This window comes from Benincasa hispida, chromosome 5 (genome assembly GCF_027475165.1).
Source record: "Benincasa hispida cultivar pf3 chromosome 5, pf3_genome.v1.1, whole genome shotgun sequence".
NCBI lineage: Eukaryota > Viridiplantae > Streptophyta > Magnoliopsida > Cucurbitales > Cucurbitaceae > Benincasa > Benincasa hispida.
The window spans coordinates 41306044-41326782 of NC_143482.1; the positions used below are offsets into that span (position 1 = coordinate 41306044).

General features: G+C 33.0%; 1 long non-coding RNA gene and 1 pseudogene across 1 annotated transcript; both read left to right on the forward strand.

Moving 5' to 3' along the window:
• The first annotated feature begins 665 nt into the window (after positions 1-665).
• On the forward strand, positions 666-2333 carry LOC150036146 (uncharacterized; annotated as a pseudogene).
• Positions 2334-5367: 3034 nt separating this feature from the next.
• LOC120078643 (uncharacterized) lies at positions 5368-17115 on the forward strand. The gene is made up of 3 exons (XR_016529700.1): positions 5368-5626; positions 5829-5976; positions 16807-17115. It is a non-coding gene; the product is annotated as an uncharacterized LOC120078643 (long non-coding RNA).
• Positions 17116-20739: the final 3624 nt, after the last annotated feature.

Here is a 20739-nt window from a genome sequence, read left to right on the forward strand (position 1 = left end):
TCTTTTGAAAATTCGTTAAAATAGTTTTTGTTAGTGTTTTTCAATCGAAATCGACCATCGCAATTTAGATAAAGAATTAATGAGAGAAACTTTCTCTTCTCTTTTTCCCCTCTCATTTTAATCATTCTAACTATTACTTTAGTGGAACATTTGTTAATTTCAAATTTTGTTAAATTAAAAACTCAAAAGAAAACTTAAAAATCTTATGTTAGGCGGTTAATATTGATTGCATTGATATTGCTACATTTAAGGAGAGATTTAAATGTTACAATTCTCATGAAACGAATCATTAAAATCTATTAAACTTTTTAGAATAAGAATGTTACATTTCCACAACATTTCTATACTTTCTGTTTTCTCAATTCTTCAACATCTCTTATATTTTTCTATATAAATATATATATTTTCTTCTTGCCCAATATAAAAATTGCAAAAGATGCTCACTATTAAGAAGAATGAAAAGATTGAATTTTGAAGAAGTTGATGTTAGACATATTTAAATAATAATGCGTTTAATTAAAATATGGATTATGTATGTGGATTAATAATCTATCACATTGATTATTTTATTAGATTGAGTCATAATATGTGATCTAATTAATTAAGATCCTAAATTTTTAATTAAGTATGACTTAGCACCATCTTCACCGTTCAAGAACGTGATGATGGTGGTGAAGTTGGCGGTGATAGGGCTATCAGAAGCATATGCAGTATTCCAAAATTTCTGGAATAATTCGAATAGTGCTCCAATATCTTCTAATTTGTCGGCCAGATTAGGAAAGCTTCTGTTGAAGTCTATTTTCATCTTATATTTCTTCTTTAAAATTTAAAACAAAAAGAAAAAATTGGTAATTCGATTACCATTGAAGTTTCTTTTGTGATATTTTTATGATGAAATTGAGTTTTGGGTATACATTTAGAATATGAGAATTTTGTTTGTTGTGGTTAATTATTGAAAATAATTTTGGTAATCTTCTTCCACCATTTATGTACAATAAATTTGTGCATTTACATTTAAACTTGATTAATCATATTGGGGACTTTTCAAGTTTGATTGATCGTCTTGTGACATTAAATTTAAATTTGATTGATATTTTGGTGAATTTAATTTAAATTTTCACATGTTTATGTTGCTTCAATTATTTGGTGAATTTTGGTAAAGACTATATGGGGTTCTTCTTCTATTGTTTTTGTACAATAATATTATTATATTATTGTGTCTTATATTTTGGATTCAATGAATCAAAATAATATGTTACCAAAGTAGTCTCTGCTATTTAGATTAATTTAATATAAAATATAAGATGTGCACGAATTTATGCGGATAATTATCAGCCCAAAGGAAGATAATTATTTGACCAAATTGTTGACATGCATGTGGTAATGAGTATGTGACAATTATAAGAATTGCTCATGTGAAAAATAGTCGGTCCAAAGAAAGGCTATTTTTTTATAGACTTTATTGTCAGTACTTAGAGTACCATTTACCGTTGGTGTTTTTGCCTAAAGGCTAAACATCAATGTTGTGCTAGGTATCTTGTTAAAGGGCCCACCATATAAGTGAAATTATTTTGTTATATTTTAATTGGGAATATATGTTTTGTTGTTTGTTGTTTCAGTTGATGTTACACAAATATCTGGAAATTTGAGTTCAATCCCTAAGTTGAATGGATCGAACTTCAAGATTTGGAAAGAAAGCCTAGATATACTTCTCGAGTGTATGGATTTGGACCTTGCATTAAGGAGATAAACTTACTTCTACTGAGGAACAATCGAATATGACTAATATAGAGAAGTGGGAACGGTCAAATCACATGTGTCTGATGATCATTAGGCACTCCATTCCAGAGTCTTTTGGGGGCTCTATCATGGAAAGTAAAAATGGCAATAAATTTCTTGCTCAAATTAAGAAATATTTTGCTAAAAATGAAAAACGGGAAGCAAGTAGTTTTTTTAATTCTTTAGCTTCCATGAGGTATAAGGGCAAAGAGAACATAAAGGAGTACATTATGAAAATGTCCAATCTTGCAGGTAAATTAAAGACATTTGATATCAAGATAAATAAAAACTTACTCGTACATCTCGTATTTATCTCCCTTCCTGCATAATTCACTCGGTCTAAGATAAGCTATAGTACTCAGAAGGATAAATAGAGTATTAATGAGCTTATCTCACAATGTGTGCAAGAAGAAGATAAGATTAAAAGAGAAATGGCAGAAAGTGTTCATTTGGCAACTAGCTCTCGTGATAAGAAAAAAAGAAAATCTGTGGATGCTGCAGAAGAGACATCTCAGCAGACTAAAAACAAAAAAAACAAAAAAAAAAGCTACTGAATATCCTTGTTTTTTCTACAAAAATGAAGGTCGCCTCAAGAAAGATTGTCCCAAGTATACCAAGTGGCGTGTAAAGAAGGGTAAACTTCTTACTTTGATTTGTTCTGAATTTAATTTAGCTTCTATATCTACAGGTACTTGGTGGGTAGATTTTGATGCTACTAATCACATAAGTATATATATGTAGGGTTGTCTGTAGAGCCGAATGCCAAGTGATGTTGAAAGATTCATCTATGTGGGCGATGACATTGCAGTTCCAATTGAAGCTATTGGGAATTTTAGATTACGTTTAAAAACTTATTGTTATTTGGATTTGAATGAAACTTTTGGTGTACCCTCATTTAGACGGAATTTAGTTTCTATTTCCAGTTTAAACAAATTTGGTTTTTCTTATTCTTTTGGAAATAATAAAATTAGTCTTTTTCAAGATTCCAAGCTTATTGGTACCAGTTCTTTAATTGATAATCTATATATGCTTGATTCTTTGTCTTCATTTAACAAGATCATGTTATCTAATTCATGTGGTACCAAGTGTAAATTAAATGAGAATTCTGTTATATTATGGCACAAGCATTTAGGTCACATCTCTAAAAAGAGAATTCAGAGACTTATGTCAAATAGAATTCTTGATTCCCTTTATTTAAGTAACTTTGACGTTGTATAGAATGTATTAAGGGAAAATAGACAAACATAAGAAAATTAAGTGTCAAGAGATGCTTAGACGTCTTAGAACTAATACATACAGACATTTGTGGTTCATTCCCTACGACTTCTTGGAATGGACAACAATATTTTATTATGTTTATAGACAACTATTTAAGATATGGGTGCCTATATTTAATTCATGAGAAGTCTCAATCTTTGGACGTTTTCAAGTCTTTCAAAGTTGAAGTTGAACTTCAACTTTAAAAGAAAATAAAGGTTGTCAAATCTGATCGTGGTCGTGAATACTATGGTAGATATGATGGATCAAGTGAGCAACCTCCTGGGCCCTTTTCCAAATACCTAGAGGAATGTGGAATCACTCTGCAATAAACTATGCCAAGAAAATCTAGCATGAATGGTGTAGCGGAAAGGAGAAATAAAACACTTAAGGATATGATAAGAAGTATGATTAGTTATTCTTCTTTACCAGAATCCCTCTGGGGTGAGGCACTAAAGACTACAACATATATCCTTAATAGAGTACCTAGTAAAGAAGTAACTAAAATCCCTTATGAGTTGTGGACAGGAAAGAAGCCCAGTATTAGGCATCTTCACGTCTGAGGTTGTCCAGCTGAGGCTAGGCCTTACAGACCTAATAAAAAAAATTGGACTCAAGAACTATTAGCTGATATTTTGTTGGGTATTCTGAGCGCTCTTGGGGTTTCAAATTTTATGATCCCACTTCTAGATCATTATTTGAGACGGAAAATGCTAGATTCTTTGAGGATTGAGTTTGGGGGAAGATAACATAAGGAAAGTTGTCTTTGAAGAGGAATTAGTTTCTTTTCCTAATGTGGTTATAAATGATGTTTAGGCTTCAATTCCTAACTTCACAACTAAACCAATTATAAAACAAGACAAGAATGAAGTCCCTATTGTTGTACTTGAAGTTCAAACTCAACAACTTCAAGAAGTGTCACTAAGGAGATCCACTAGAGAAAAAAGAAGTGAAATTCCAAATTATTATATTATATTTCTTCAAGAACATCAGGATGATGTGGGCATAATGGAAGTGATCCAATCAACTTCCAACAAGCTCTAGAAAGTTCTAACTCTCAAAAGTGGACAAATTCTATGGAAGAGGAAATAAAATCCATGAAAGATGATGACGTTTAGGAACTTGTCGAATTTTCATCAGGAGTCAAACTCATAGGTTGTAAATGGATATTTAAAACCAAAAGGGATTCACACGGTAATATCAAAAGATATAAGGTTTGTATTGTTGTAAAGGGTTTTACTCAAAAGAAAGGCAATGATTATAAGGAGACTTTCTATCTGGTTTTATCGAAAGACTATTTTAGAGTAATCATAGTACTAGTAGCTCACTTTGATTTAGAGCTACACCAGATGGATGTAAAAACTGCGTTTCTTAATGGGAATATTGATGAGACGATTTATATGGTGCAACTAGAAAACTTTGTGTCTGGTAATTCAAAGTCTATGGTATGCAAATTGAAGAAATCCATCTATGGTCTCAAGCAAGCCTCTCGTCAATGGTATCACAAATTCCATGAAATAATTACCTCCTTCAATAGGAGTAAATCTATCTTTCTAGTGTTATATGTCGATGATATACTCACAGCAAATAATGATGTAGGTTTATTGCATGACACTAAGAGATTTCTCAAAAAGAATTTTGAGATGAAATATCTTGATGATGCTTTTTTTGTATTAGGAATTTTGAGATAATTAACAATTATTTTTATGCAAATATTTCATGTCCTTTAATTTTGTAATTAATTTTCAATATTTTATATTATTTTGTAATTATTTTTTTTTTAATTTCTATCGATACATAATATTTTACAATATACATCTAAATACTATATTATTTTATAGAAATGATGATTAAAAATAGTTAATTCAGCCACAATCAAAATTTCATTAACTAGTTATAACAATTTCTATTAATTTCTACAAAGTTTCATGAAATTTTCATCAACATTGATATTTTCATATCGACATTTTCATAAAATCAGTTCATCCTTGGGTACAAGTTCTTTCAATAATAATATTTTGAATTTTGAAAAATGAAATCCTATCAAATAAATAAAATATTAGCTCCCTCTGAAAACTAAAAAAAAAAAAAACAAACAAGTAAATAATATCACATTAAAAAAAAGTTGAACTTTTAAAAATATCTTTATACTTTCAAAATTAATAATAAAATCTTTAAAACTTTTACAAATATTCAAAAATATTCATATCGAGTTGGAATCTTTAAAATTTTGGACGGAAATTAGACAAATGATAATCACTTATAAAAATAAAATTTAGATCAACACGTTACCTTAGTCCATAAAATTCTAAATCTCAATTTATGTTATTCATCAATTTTTCACAAACAAAATTAAAAAAAAAAACAAAATAAAACAAAATAAAACAAAACAAACTTCTAAAGAAAATAAAAAATATAAATGAAAAAAAGTCAGCATAGTTATAGAGAGCTCTCGTCTCTCTGTTTTTGCAACTAAGAAATCGAAAGATCAAAATCCGATCGTTTCAAGAAATCTCAAAGAGAGAAAGAGAGGAAAACATGAGTTACTACAACCAGCCACCGCCTCCCGTCGGCGTTCCTCTGCCGCAGGGTAACCTCTAAAAACCATTACTCTTTAATTCCTCTCTTACTTCTGCTACACTTTCTCGAAATTCTTATATCCAAATCGAATGTATCTTACTTTTTCTTTCCGAGAAATTGATGTATCTCTCTTATTCTTTGTTTTCATCTCGCTTTCGCGCTTTGATTTGACTGATTTTTGGCTGTGATTCGTTGAATTTTGACGATTTCAGGTTATCCGCCGCAAGGATATCCTCCGAAGGACGCTTATCCACCGCAGGGCGGTTATGCTCCGGCGGGATATCCACCTCCCCCGGTGTACGGTCATCCTCCGCCGCAACATCAAAACCAAAAGGAAGAGGATGGATTCTTCAAACGCTGGTGAATCAAGAATCTCTGCTTCTCTTTCATTTTTTAACTCTTACTATTGAATGCGATGAAATTGAGTCGCTGCGATTTAAAAAATAAGTCGAAATCGGAGTATTTGGCCATATGTCAAAATTGCTTTTTTAAATATATTTTAATCCATTTTTATTAAAAGTAGTTAAATAAAAATTAGTTTTTTTAAAAAAAAAAAAACCTATGAAGCATAGACATGGATAAATAAGATGATACAACAACATGCCAATTTCTAAAAAAAAAAAACTAAAATATTGATATGTTGAAGATAATTTGACATACAAATTAATGACAATTAGTATAAAATACAATACAAACACGGTAATACAATAAAAAAAAATAACATCGAAGAATATTAGAGGGAGAAGTATGAAGATAAACAAAGAACTTGTTTGTTGAAATGTTGAAAATATTCACGTTATTCAAGTGAGTTATATTTTGGGACTTTGTGGGGACTCAAATGCGAGGATATAGATGAATCTAGCCTTTTAAATAAGTTGTCTAGTTTTAGATTGGAAAATATTTTATGGGTTGTTTATCTTTTTTTAAAAAAAATTTAAATAAGTTCCCTAGTTTTAGATTGAGAAATATTAGATGGGTTGTTTATTTTTTTTTTCTTTAAAAAACATAAACAGATCATTATCTATATGTGTTTGATACGGATCTGTACTTCATAGTTAAAAACATTTTATTTTCAAGTAAATCTAAACGGGCCCTAAGTTTGGGATTGTGTTTAAAGTGGTTTTGAGAAAATCTTAACTACCTTTAGTATTTGGTGTTCCAATTCTTAAATAATCTAAGAGAATTACTTTTTAAATTATAACTAAGATAGCAAAAATTGATAGTAGTTTTTAAATTCAGATTTTTTTTAGAAATCTGCTAATTTCTTAACCTTTTAAATAAATATATTATGATAATATTTTTACATATCAATATATTTTTAATTTTTATTTGATTCATTTTTTTAATAATTATTTTTCTTAAAACTTTTATCAAATCTTTTAGGAACAAAGTTAGTTGAAATTAAAATTATATAATATTTTAAAAAAATATATATTATAATAAATTATAAATTAATTATTAATGGGAAAATAATTAAAATAAAAAATATACTTTTGTTCATATAATTAAATTACCAATTTAATATAATTTATCTAACATCATAACTAGTTTTTCTAATTTAAAATAAAATTTACCAAACACAATGTTACTATTAATATGAGAGATTCACTACTAGGTGACCATATGTAACGACCGGATCCTTACACATTATGATCCGACCGCTACGACATGTATACTTAGACTTTTCTATCATGAGATGAGTTTAGTGAAAATTTCAAAGAACATATCTAAATTTTATTAATTAGATAGAAAAACTATATAAAAAGTTTATTTATCAAAACACCAGGATCCATAAAACATTAGCGTGGTGGTACAAAATGCATATGCCTATAATAGTGAGTTTGATGGTTGGCCATTTGAGCGACGTCCAATTCTGCCATCTATATAGGATATAGGATGTATATAATATACCCAGTAAGTAGTTCTCACGTAGGGTAGTGACCAAATGCACAATCACAAGCAACATGTCATGAAAACATATGGTTGGGATCGAAAACGTATAATAACATGTGGTAGTCGGTTATGCTTCCAACATAAATCTCTCCACCCTGATAGGAAGATGAGGACCTAAGCGAAAACTAACCCATCTGATGATTAGCGGGTCATGCAGTCAGTAGGGTCAGAGTCGCATCCAACATCAACATTAGCATAAACGTAATATTGGACTAGAGGGGTGCAACCATACATACCCTGCTAGTCTCTAGCGTAAACATAACGTAAGATTAGGCCTGGAGGGGTGCAACCATACATGCCCTACCAGCCCTGGAAGCATAAATTTCTCCGCCCTGATAGGAAGATGAGGACTTAAGCGGAAATAACTCATCTGATGATTAGCGGGTCATGCAGTCAGTAGGGCCAGAGTTGCATCCAACATCAACCATTAACATAAACGCAAGATTAGACTGGAAGCATAACTTACACCTAATTAAAACTTGATTTTAACGTAATCGTGAACAAACATAATGCATGGGGTCCCTTGTAGAGAAACGTGTTCTAAACATGTAATGCAATATAACAATTAACATAATCATGCAACATAATAAAGGTACACTACCATAGAACATTTAAAGAGAGGGTGAGATAAACTACTTACTGTGATCTAGTTATTCCTTATTATTCTTTATGATTTGATCAGTAGAGCTTTCCCTTTTTAAACTAGAAGGAAATTTGGGCAGCACCTTACCCGAGCTTTTCTCTTTTAACCTCACAGAACTTCCTCACTCACACTTACTCTTTCACACGATTCTTTGTTACTGAGATTTGTTTGAGAATGGGTTAAATCTTCAGGCAAAGGGTCTTATTTATAGTAGTTTTGAGCTCTTCTCAGTGTGACAAATCATCGTACAGGTGGCTTCTTTAAAATTACTTAGGGTTTAAGGATTCTTCTCAATAAGACACCTAATCTTGGCTAACGTTTTCCCTTACGTCATCATTCTTTGTTTGTATTCAATTTTAGGGTTTTTCTATGTATAATCTATAAGATCGTGGCCAAACTCAACGCATAAACCACACTTCTGTCCAAATCTTGTTCTCTTTATTCTCAGAATCTCGCTCTCTCCAACTTTCTCGCTGGTTTGGCTCTCGCGACTCCCGCTCTCGCTCTCGCTGGTCTCGCTCCCGCTCCTACTCCCGCTCTTTCCTACTGTCTCGCTAGTTTTCATGCGTGGTTACCTTCACTTCTTGTGGATTCCACTTCCTCTTTTTAACTCTTTCAAATTTTAAGAGTATATGGGCAATTAATTCACCTCCAATTCTTCCAATGAGCAGTGCCCAAACAAAAAGTTATCTACTGCTCGTTGTCTTCTGAATTAGCTAGCGTCCAACTTCCAATTAATCCTCCCTGATTCTGCTCCCTTATTCATTATTTTTGGATAATGAATATTTTTTTTTTCATTCTAAATTTCCACCCCTTTAAATAAAATTTTGTCCTGCTTAATATTTGACATTTAATTTCCTATATGCGTACAAATCTGGGTTGTTACATTCTTCCCTCCTTAAGAACTTTCGTCCTCGAAAGTTTCTTGGTTCTTAAACAAATAAGGGTATTTGACTTTCATCTCTTCTTCTCGTTCCCATGTAGCTTCTTCTACTTACTGATTTCTCTACAGAACCTTCACTAAACGTATTTCCCGATTACGAAGTGACTTCTTCTCTCTTGCTAGGATGCAAACCGGAGTCTCCTCATATTCCAAGTTTTCACTTCTTTGTAGAGGTTCATAATTTACTACATGTGATGGGTCAGACACATATTTCCGAAGCATCGATACATGAAAGACATTATGTATTGCAGAAAAGGTGGGTGGTAATGCTAATCAATAAGCTACTTGGCCAATACGTTTTAATATTGCAAAGGGTCCAATCAAGTGAGGACTAAGCTTTCCTTTTCATTCGAAACGCATAATGCCTTTCATTGGTGCTACTTTTAGAAATACGTGATCTCCTACTTTGAATTCCAGCTCATTTCGACGGTTATCAGCATAATTCTTCTGTCTGCTTTGAGCTGTTCGCATTCTTTCCCGAATTAGCTTAATTGACTTTGATGTTTGCTGCACCAATTCAGGTCCTAGTAGTGTTCGCTCCCCGACTTCATCCCAGTGTACAGGGGATCTGCATTTCTTTCCGTAAAAGGCTTTGAAGGGAGTCATACCAATTGTTGCCTGATAACTATTATTATAAGCAAATTCTATAAGATGTATCTGTGAATCCCATGCTCCAGTAAAATCCAAAGTACATGCCCTCAACATGTCTTCTAGGATTTGATTAACTCGTTTTGTTTGGCCATCAATTTGTGGGTGGAAGGGTGTGCTGAAACTTAGCTATGTGTCCATTTCTTTCGGTAAACTTTTCTTTGAACTTGGAGATGAAACGAGGGTCTCGATATGAAACAATTGATACTGGGATTCCATGTAACCGGATGACCTCTTTTAAGTACATTTGAGCTAGTGCTTCCGTAGTATGAGTAGTTTTGCATGGTAGGAAGTGGACCGATTTGGTGAGTTGATCTACAATCACCCAAATCATGTTGTGGTCTTTAACAGTTCTCGAGAGTCCTGAGATGAAGTCCATAGAAATATGTTCCCATTTCCATTCTGGAACATTTAGAGGCTGGAGGAGTCCTTGTGGTCGTTGCCGTAGAGCTTTCACCTGTTGACAAACCAAACATTTACTTACATAGTCAGCTATATCCTTTTTCATGTTACCCCACCAGTAATGTGCTTTCAAGTCTCGATACATTTTGGTACTCCCAGGATGTATTGAAAAGCATGACTCATGAGCTTCCTTCAATAGTTCTTTCTTGATTTCTTCATTATCTGGTACACATAGTCGTCCACGATAGAGGAGTGCAGAGTCTGGGGCTGTAGAGAATTGATTGGTTTCTCCATTCTCTGATTGTCGTTGTTTGTTTAGGTATTTGTCTATTTGTTGTGCATCAATTATCCTTTGCCTTAATGCAGGTCTTGCAATTAACTGTGCTATTTGAGTTGTGAAGGTTTCTGGTATTAGTGAGATCTCAGCTCTTTCAAGATCATCTATTATGTGTTTGGAGATGGTACTTAGAGCTGTTGTATGTGCTGACTTTCTGCTAAGAGCATCAGCAACAATGTTAGCTTTTTCTGGATGATAGAGGATCTCACAGTCATAGTCTTTGACTAATTCTAACCATCTTCGTTGCCTCATATTTAACTCTTTCTGGGTAAAGAAGTACTTAAGGCTTTTATGATCTGTATAAATTTGGATCTTTTCCCCATATAAGTAATGTCTCCATATCTTTAAAGCAAAGACTATGGCAGCTAACTCCAAGTCATGAACGGGATAATTTTGTTCATAAGGTTTTAGTTGTCTTGAAGCATATGTTATTACCTTTCCGTGTTGCATCAATACATAACCAAGCCCCTTCTTTGATGCATCACTGTACACAATTAAACCCCCTGATTCAGGTATGGTGAGAATAGGGGTTGTGGTCAACTTTTCTTTTAGTTCCTGGAAGCTTTGCTCACATGCTTGGTTCCAAACAAAAGGATTATTCTTCTTAGTAAGGTTAGTTAAGGGTAATGTTATACTTAAGAAGTTTTTTCACAAATCGTCTATAATATCCTGCTAATCCAAGAAAGCTTCGCACCTCGCTAACTTGTTGTTGGGTGAGGCCTGTTGATAACCGTTTCAATCTTAGCAGGATCCACTGAGATTCCTTCTTGCTTTACAATATTCCCTAGGTAGGCAACTTGTCGCACCCAAAACTCACACTTGGAGAATTTGGCATACAACTTTTCATTTCTTAGTATGGAAAAGACGTCCCTAAGATGTTTTTCATGTTCTGCCTCAGACTTGGAATAGACCAAAATATCATCTATAAATACGATCACGAAGTTATCAAGATAGTCCTTAAAAATTCTATTCATCAAGTCCATGAAGGCTGCTGGGGCATTCGTCAATCCAAAGGGCATCACAACGAATTCATAATGCCCATATCTTGTTCGGAAAGTAGTCTTGGGTATATCCGACTCCTTGATTCGTAGTTGATGATATCCAGATCGTAAGTTTATTTTGAAGAATACTAAGGCTCCTTGTAATTGGTCAAATAGGTCATCAATGCGTGGGAGTGGATACTTATTCTTTATTGTCAACTTATTCAACTCCCGATAATCTATACATAAACGCATTAATCCATCCTTTTTCTTAACAAATAAAACAGGTGCTCCCCATGGAGACACACTAGGGTGTATAAATCTCTTATCTAACAATTCTTGTAATTGTATTTTGAGTTCTTTTAATTTTGCAGGTGCCATTCTATATGGTGCTTTAGATATTGGTTCAACTCCGGGAATTAGATCTATACAAAATTCTATTCCTCGATTAGGTGGTAAACCCGATAGCTCTTCTCGGAATACATCTTCAAATTCTCTTATTACAGGGATGGCCTTAATTTCATCCTTTTGGTTTCGTAAATCTACTACGCTTGCTAAATATGCCCAAGCTCCATGGTTGAGCAAATGTTTAGGTTTTAAGGCTGAAATTATTCTTGGGACTGATTGTGTATTAGAACTCTTAAACTTAAACTTGGTTCCTGTTGGAAAGGTGAATATGACCTCTTTATTATGGCAATCTATGCTTGCATAGTTTGTTGCTAACCAGTCTATGCCTAGTATTATGTTGAAATCACTTATGTCTAGGATGATAAGGGTCACCCCTAGTTTATGTCCTGATACTGACAATTCACAGTTTTCTACTACTGAGTGGGCCAACATAGATACTCCAGCAGGAGTAGCTACGGATAGAATGTAGCCTAAGGGTTTTGATGTTAATTGAGCATGTTGTGCAAATGTTGTAGAGATGAATGAATGACTAGAGCCCGAATCAAATAAAGTGAAGGCATAATACTCGAGGATGGGTAATGTACCTGTAACCACTGCATCTTGATCCTCTGCCTCTTGAACAGCAAACATCCGTCCTTTCTGTTGTTGGGTAACCTTGTTACTAGTAGGCTGGGTGGTCTGGGTAGTTGATACTTGGTTGATGAACTTTGGGCAAGCCCTTGCATAGTGACTCGTCTGGCCGCAATTGAAACACACCCCTATGTTCCGAAAACATTGCCCCTATGGTGTTTTCCACAATTTCTACACTTAGAATATGTGAATGTTCGGCTCTCCTGTTGTGACTGTATGCCCTGAGTGCTTTGGGAAATTTTTACTTGCCGTTGTGAACGTTGGAAGCCTTGTTGGGTGAATTTCCTCTTTTGATTTGGCATGAATCCTCGTTCCGAAGTTGAGGTTTTGGCAGCAAGATCTACTTCCATGAGTAAGGCCGACTCGAGGGCAAGGGCATACTTTTTGTGTCGGAAAGTAGTAACAATGCCTCGAATGCCTTCTCTTAATCCCAAAATAAACCTTTCCACCTTCTTCTCTTCTGTGTCCACTAGTCGAGGAACAAAGTGAGACAAGCGATCAAATTTCCGAGACAAGCGATCAAATTTCCGTTCATACTCTGCCACTGACATATTCTCTGACGAAGATTAAGAAATTCCACTTCCTTTTGATATCTCACTGTCAAAGGGAAATACTTGTTGTAAAAAGCCTGATTGAATTGCTGCCATGAGACTGTACCTTTGATTGTTCTTTGTGTGGAGTCCCACCAGAACTTTGCATCGCCTCTTAACATGAAGATGGCATAATTTACTTTCTGTTCTTCTGGGATATTCATATGGCGGAAAATAGTTCTATTTCTATCCAATTCAATGTTATAGTTGGATGCACGGATAATTCGTCAAATATTGAAGGATGGAACATCCTGTATTCTCAAATCATTTTTTTAACTCATACCTATGTTTACTAAATTATTTACTAAATTACTTGTTCGAAAATTCCACTTACCAGCGTATTTAGCGTAGCTATGGGCATCACTTAACAGGCCGAACCATCAAACACCACGACTCTTCTAATGCAATAGAGCCTATTTGGCCCAAACGCTCTGATACCAAAACTGTAACGACCGGATCCTTACACATTATGATCCGACCGCTACGACATGCATACTTAGACTTTTCTATCATGAGATGAGTTTGGTGAAAATTTCAAAGAATATATCTAAATTTTATTAATTAGATAGAAAAACTATATAAAAAGTTTATTTATCAAAACACCAGGATCCATAAAACATTAACGTGGTGGTACAAAATGCATATGCCTATAATAATGAGTTTGATGGTTGGCCATTTGAGCGATGTCCAATTCTACCATCTACGTTATGTTCTTACCTACAAAGTCTGTAGAAATATAGAATGAGTATATAATATACCCAATAAGTAGTTCTCATGTAGGGTAGTGACCAAATGCACAATCACAAGCAACATGTCATGAAAACATATGGTTGGGATCGAAAACGTATAATAACATGTGGTGGTCGGTTATGCTTCCAATATAAATCTCTCCACCCTGATAGGAAGATGAGGACCTAAGCGAAAACTAACCCATCTGATGATTAGCGGGTCATGCAATCAGTAGGGCCAGAGTCGCATCCAACATCAACCATTAGCATAAACGTAATATTGGACTAGAGAGGTGCAACCATACATACCCTGCTAGTCCCTAGCGTAAACATAACGTAAGATTAGGCCTGGAGGGGTGCAACCATACATGCCCTACCAGCCCTGGAAGCATAAATTTCTCCACCCTGATAGGAAGATGAGGACTTAAGGAAAAACTAACCCATCTAATGATTAGCGAGTCATGCAGTCAGTAGGGCCAGAATCACATCCAACATCAACCATTAACATAAACGCAAGATTAGACTAGAAGCATAACTTACACCTAATTAAAACTTGATTTTAACGTAATCGTGAACAAACATAATGCATGGGGTCCCTTGTAGAGAAACGTGTTCTAAACATGTAATGCAATATAATAATTAACATAATCATGCAACATAATAAAGGTACACTACCCTAGAACATTTAAAGAGAGCGTGAGATAAACTACTTACTGTGATCTAGTTATTCCTTATTATTCTTTATGATTTAATTAGTAGAGTTTTCCCTTTTTAAACTAGAAGGAAATTTGGGCAACACCTTACCCGAGCTTTTCTCTTTTAACCTCACAAAACTTCCTCACTCACACTTACTCTTTCACACGATTCTTTGTTACTGAGATTTGTTTGAGAATGAGTTAAATCTTTAGGCAAAGGGTCTTGTTTATAGTAGTTTTGAGCTCTTCTCAGTGTGACAAATCATCGTACAAGTGGCTTCTTTAAAATTACTTAGGGTTTAAGGATTCCTCTCAATAAGACACCTAATCTTGGCTAACGTTTTCCCTTACGTCATCATTCTTTGTTTGTATTCAATTTTAGGGTTTTTCTATGTATAATCTATAAGATCATGGCCAAATTCAACGCATAATCTATGCTTCTGTCCAAATCTCGCTTTCTTTGTTCTTAGAATCTCGCTCTCTCCAGCTTTCTCGCTGGTTTGGCTCTCGCGACTCCCGCTCTCGCTCTCGCTGGTCTCACTCCCGCTCCTACTCCCACTCTTTCCTACTGTCTCGCTAGTTTTCACGCGTGGTTGCCTTCACTTCTTGTGGATTCCACTTCCTCTTTTTAACTCTTTCAAATTTTAAGAGTATATGGGCAATTAATTCACCTCCAATTCTTCCAATAAACAGTGCCCAAACAAAAAGTTATCTACTGCTCGTTGTCTCTTGAATTAGCTAGCGTCCAACTTCCAATTAATCCTCCCTAATTCTGCTCCCTTATTCATTATTTTTGGATAATGAATTTTTTTTTTCATTCTAAATTTCCACCCCTTTAAATAAAATTTCGTCCTACTTAATATTTCACATTTAATTTCCTGTATGCGTACAAATCTGGGTTGTTACAGCATAATAGCTTTTAGATTTAGCTTTTCTAAAAATTTGTTAATTTTTTTTAACTATTTAAATGGGTATATAATAATAATATTCTTTCATATTAATATATTTTTTAAGTTCATTTTAAAATTTTAATTGATTCATTTTTTATAACAATTATTTTTCTTAAAAAATTTTAAAATAATTTAAATTAAACAAAATTAGTTGAAATTCAAAATCATATAAATTTTAAAAAATATTTATTATAATGAACTATAAATTAATTATCACTGTGAAGATAATTAAAATAATAAGTCTACTTTGGTTCATATAATCAAAATTATACTAACTTGATATAAATTTATCTAACACTGCACCTAGTTTTTATAATTTAAAATTAAAATTTACCAAACACTATTTTACTTTATTTTGAAGTTGATTTTTCAAAAAGTTGACAATATTTTTTTAAAAAGATACAACAACCCTAATTAAGCTTAGAAAATAACACGTTCGAAAAATTGGATGGGGTTTTACTTTTTACTCGGTTAAGTATTTTATTATTTGGCAATATTTATAAATAGACTAAATTGTAAATTTAATTCCTATGATTTGAAAGAAGTTGGAGTTTAGTTCCTATCATTTTAAAAGTTATAATATAGTTCTTATGGTTTGATAAAACGTTTGAAATAATCTTTATGCTTTGATAATAACCTCATAAATAGTCCCTATTGTAAGGGCTATTTATGAGGATTCCATTAAACCATAGAGACTAAATACTAATTATAAGACTAAATTTTAACTTTCTCAAATCATGGGAACCAAATTTGTAATTTAAACTAAGTTATCTTTTTATATTTAAATTAGTAAATAAATCTTTTATATTTTAAAAAATAGGCTAAAATGTTTATTATATCCATATTACTAGTATTTTGTTGCTTATTTTTGTGTTTTATGAATTTTGTTACGATATATTGGAAAGTCAACTCAACATGTTGAATCCATGAAAATGTGAAAATATCAAAAAAAAAAATAATAATAATAATGTTAATATGTAAATAAAAGTTTAATGTCTATATATATATATAGTTTTAATTTGATAATTTTAGTCTTTAGTTTTGAAATAAGTTGGGATGTTGTTTTGGAGATGAGAACTTGAAAGGGAGAAATTTGAGAGATGATGAAATAAGATAGTAAAGAGAGAGAGAATTATTAGGGAGAGAGAACATATATCTATATTTTTTATTTTATCTTTTTTCTAGAAGAATTTTTCTTTTAATTTTAAAAAATACATATATAAATATCTTTTTTAGGCAATATTTTTTTTTTCCTCTTTCTAATTTGCTTGCAAATTTTGCAGTTGCCATGAAATATTTTGGTGGATGTCTTGATTGGATGACCTTTTGGAGTGATCAAACCACATAAAAATTTGAATTCCTCCAATGGTGTTAAATTTGAATTTCATGATCTCCAATATATAATGTTTCATTTTCATCTCCTTGGACTAATGTGTACTTGCAGATAAATTGAATTTCATGATCTCCAATGTATAAGGTTTCATTTTCATCTCCTTGGACTAATGTGTAATTGCAGATAGAATTATTTCTCGAAATATACGTTGTCAAGTTTTAATATAGTGATCAGTATCAACGAGAATATTGCAAGCTTATTTGAGTATCACATGTAAAATCGATCGATTTTATTTAAAGGATCAAATAAAATAAAATTCAAAGAAGAAAATAAGGTTCTATTTGTGAGAGTATGTTGTAGTTTTTTAAAATAATTGTTGGTGACTATGCTTTAAAAACAAATAAGTTGCCATATAAAGGAAATGAGTGTTTGATAAATTTCAAATTTAAAAATTAAAAAATGGTAACCATTTGGTTAGTAGATTTTTTGTGACTTCTATAATGATCAAATTAGACATATTATTTATTTATTTATTTATTTATATGTTGATATTTAATATATAACTTTATAGGGTAATTGTGTTCCATGCAATATGTTGGAAATATTTTCAAATATAGTAAACTATTTTATCAATAATAATGATTTGTTGATTTTGCATCTTATTATGAAAATCTAATAAACGCATCCTTGGCTATAGTCTGAATGCTGTAACTTTACGTAGTGACATAAACAGGATCAAGTTAACAGTATATAGCCTAAATGGTTTAATAAGTATGTGGATGGAATTGGGTATCTCATCCTAGTAACACTATTAGATGCGGCTCACTCTATAGTTGTTACAAGGAGTTGTAAGATGCTACAAACGATGTGATCTACAAATTCTTCATTTTGAGACGTGAGAGTGGGGTCATCTTATGCAATGAGTTTACATATAAATTGGACCATGAAAATAATCACTTTTCTTTATAACGACCGTTTACTCCTTTATTATATAATCTAGTTTAACTTGATCTTAATCCTGGGATAGCTATGAACTCCTGTTTATTCGGGATTATCCTTTGATCTGCAAACAGTGAGAGTAATCCAATAGCACTGCTCAATAAGCTTACCAATTTGGGATAAGACCGGATGAATAGTTGGGGACATAGCCTTGCAAGATGGAATTCACTCCTACCCTATTTAGGATTAGCAGATAAGTTGTTCTCTTAAGTACTCCAGATCTTGAACAAACGGGGCCCCACCTTCTCATGATAGAGAAAGGATTTGATTCATAGATATTATGAATCAGAATTGTTCATTAGAGGATCAGTAGGAACTTAAGGAACAAGATGTAGTCACAAGGGTAAAATGGGATTTTTGACCTAGCTGTGATTACGAACAACCTGTGAAAGATCGACTTACTAATTATGGTTATTAAGTGGACATAATATATTTATAGTGAGGGGAGTTCAACTATGGGCTATAGTGAAATGTCCCATTAGCTAACGAATGGGGGTTAGATCAGACTAATGAGTTTAGCATCTGTAGGTCCGTGAGGTCTCCCTACTAGCTCGTAAATGGATAAGCTTTAGGGTAGCTTGAGAAATTAATTTGAAACGTTCAAATTAAACGGAACAAGAGAATATATATTTAAATATGATTTAAATATATGAAGATGGTTATTGTGCAAAAAAAAAAAATTAATATTTGATATTAATTAATTAATATTTTAAATTAATTTATGAAATTAATTTAAGAAAATCATTTTTTTATTAAAATGGTTTTAAAATCATTTTTTGTTTTAAAAGAAAATGGAAAAATGGTTTTGCATGGTTACACAAAATGGGGATTCAATTTTCTCCATTACCTTCATCTCCATGCTCACACAAAGGCCATTATCCTCTCTACATTGATTCTTCAAGCATGAGTTGTAAGCTATGTACTCCATTTCTTTGTATGTTCATCTACTATATAAAGAAGATTGCAGTCGTTGGAGAAAGGTTAATGCAAAATTTTGAGAGAAAATTTTCTGTAAAGAAGAAACTGTCTTCTTCAATCGGCTGTTGTGGGTTCTTCTCGGTTGTTCAGTTCTTCAAACTGTTCTTGAGTCCCACAACTCGCCTAAAGCTCCAAGATCATAGAGGGAAGGCTTTGGGGTGGTTCACAGTGATATCAAGTGAAGACAGTAGCTGTACAAACGTTTTCTTGGAGAGTTCATCAAAGGTATGTTCTAAAAATCCACTTTTTAGAAGAGCATACTTTAGTTTTTGCTAAAATTAGTGAATCTGAATGCTTATGGATCCTTGATACTTTCGCATATTATTTAACTCTTTCAATTGGAATCAGAGCATCTTTTAAGCTTTCAATTTGGTCTAATTTTGGCAAGGTGGGTATTTTTTCATGAGATATATGAAACTGGTGCACTGTTATGGTTTTCTTTGTTTTGGCATCTTAATTCTCTTTAATTTCTCAATTAAATTTGTAATTGGCTCTTGTTTGATGAGCATTTATGTGTTAGCAAGAGTCTATAATTTATTTGAAGTCATTAGAGTTGAAATTAAGAAGTAATTGAAGAAACAAGCGAAGAAGGTCGAGCTGCTGTTCCAGTTTTTTCAGCTTCTGCTCAAATTTTGTTGTTGAGGTCCAGTTGCTAAACGATCGTTTAGCTCCAAACGTTATACGATGAAAAGAAAAGTTAGATGATCGTTTAGTAATATGCGTTGGTCGTTGTGATGTTGAACGCTAAACGATCGTATACCTGCGGGAGCTAAGCGATGTGTTCATTTACTATGTGATAGCAATACGCGATCGTTTAGTTTTGTCGTGGGAACTAAACGATTCATTGATTTTGCTAAACGATGGCGCTATACGATCATTTAGTAACGATGCGCGCTAAGTGATGCGATGAAGTGCTACGCGATAGCACTGAGCGATCGTTTGGTCGTGGAGCTAAACGGTCGTGTAGATAAATGCTATGCGAAGCGATGATGATCTATATGATGAAGCTATGCGATCATTTAGCTGCAGCGGATACTAAATGATGACTTGAATGCGCTGGGCGATGGTGTTATGCGATCGCTTAGTACTATGCAATGAATCTAAGCGATTGCACTACGATGGAACTAAGCGATCGTCTAGTCCTATGCGATAGAACTAAACGATCGTTTAGCTTTCAACAAACACTATGCAATCATGTAGTTCCTGTCAACCCAAGGCGATGACACTAGACGATTACCTCCAGCCGTTACATGATTGACCTTAACAGCATATTGAGGTTGGACCGAGAGCAACCGGTTTACTCAAGGTTCAATCCAATTTAGCCTTAAATGATTTTGGTTGGTCTGGTTCAGGCTTTGTTGGTTCAATTCAAACTCATCCAGCCCGATTCAAGTTGTTTTGGATTCGGTTTGGAGCGGTTCAAAGACGGTTATGAAGCTGTTTGTAATAGTTAGCTATTTGTTTGCTTGTTTATGCCAAAACGAAAACCATAACAGATAGTATTTAATTGTTTATGCATGAGATGTATGTGATAATTAAATAATTCATGTATATGCATACAGAATGCCATATAGATTTAAAACCCCACCGTAGGAAGCATATTACATGTTTGACAGTATGTTATAATTGTTATAGTATATAGTATACATGTTAGGGTTATGTTTAATATAATAGTTATATTAGATACTTTTGTTGAATATTGTGGATGTTGAGCATGTCTAAATTTTGTAAGTTGTTATAAAATTAGTTAGACATTTAAAATCCATAACAAAGAACAGTTGCATGCCCACTTAGGTTAACAACTAATTTTAAATGTTAAATAGATTGTTGCCTTAGAAAATAAGATTACAAACTCATATCGGTTCAAAAACCTGTCTAAGGCTGGGGGTACTTAAGTTGACGGTTT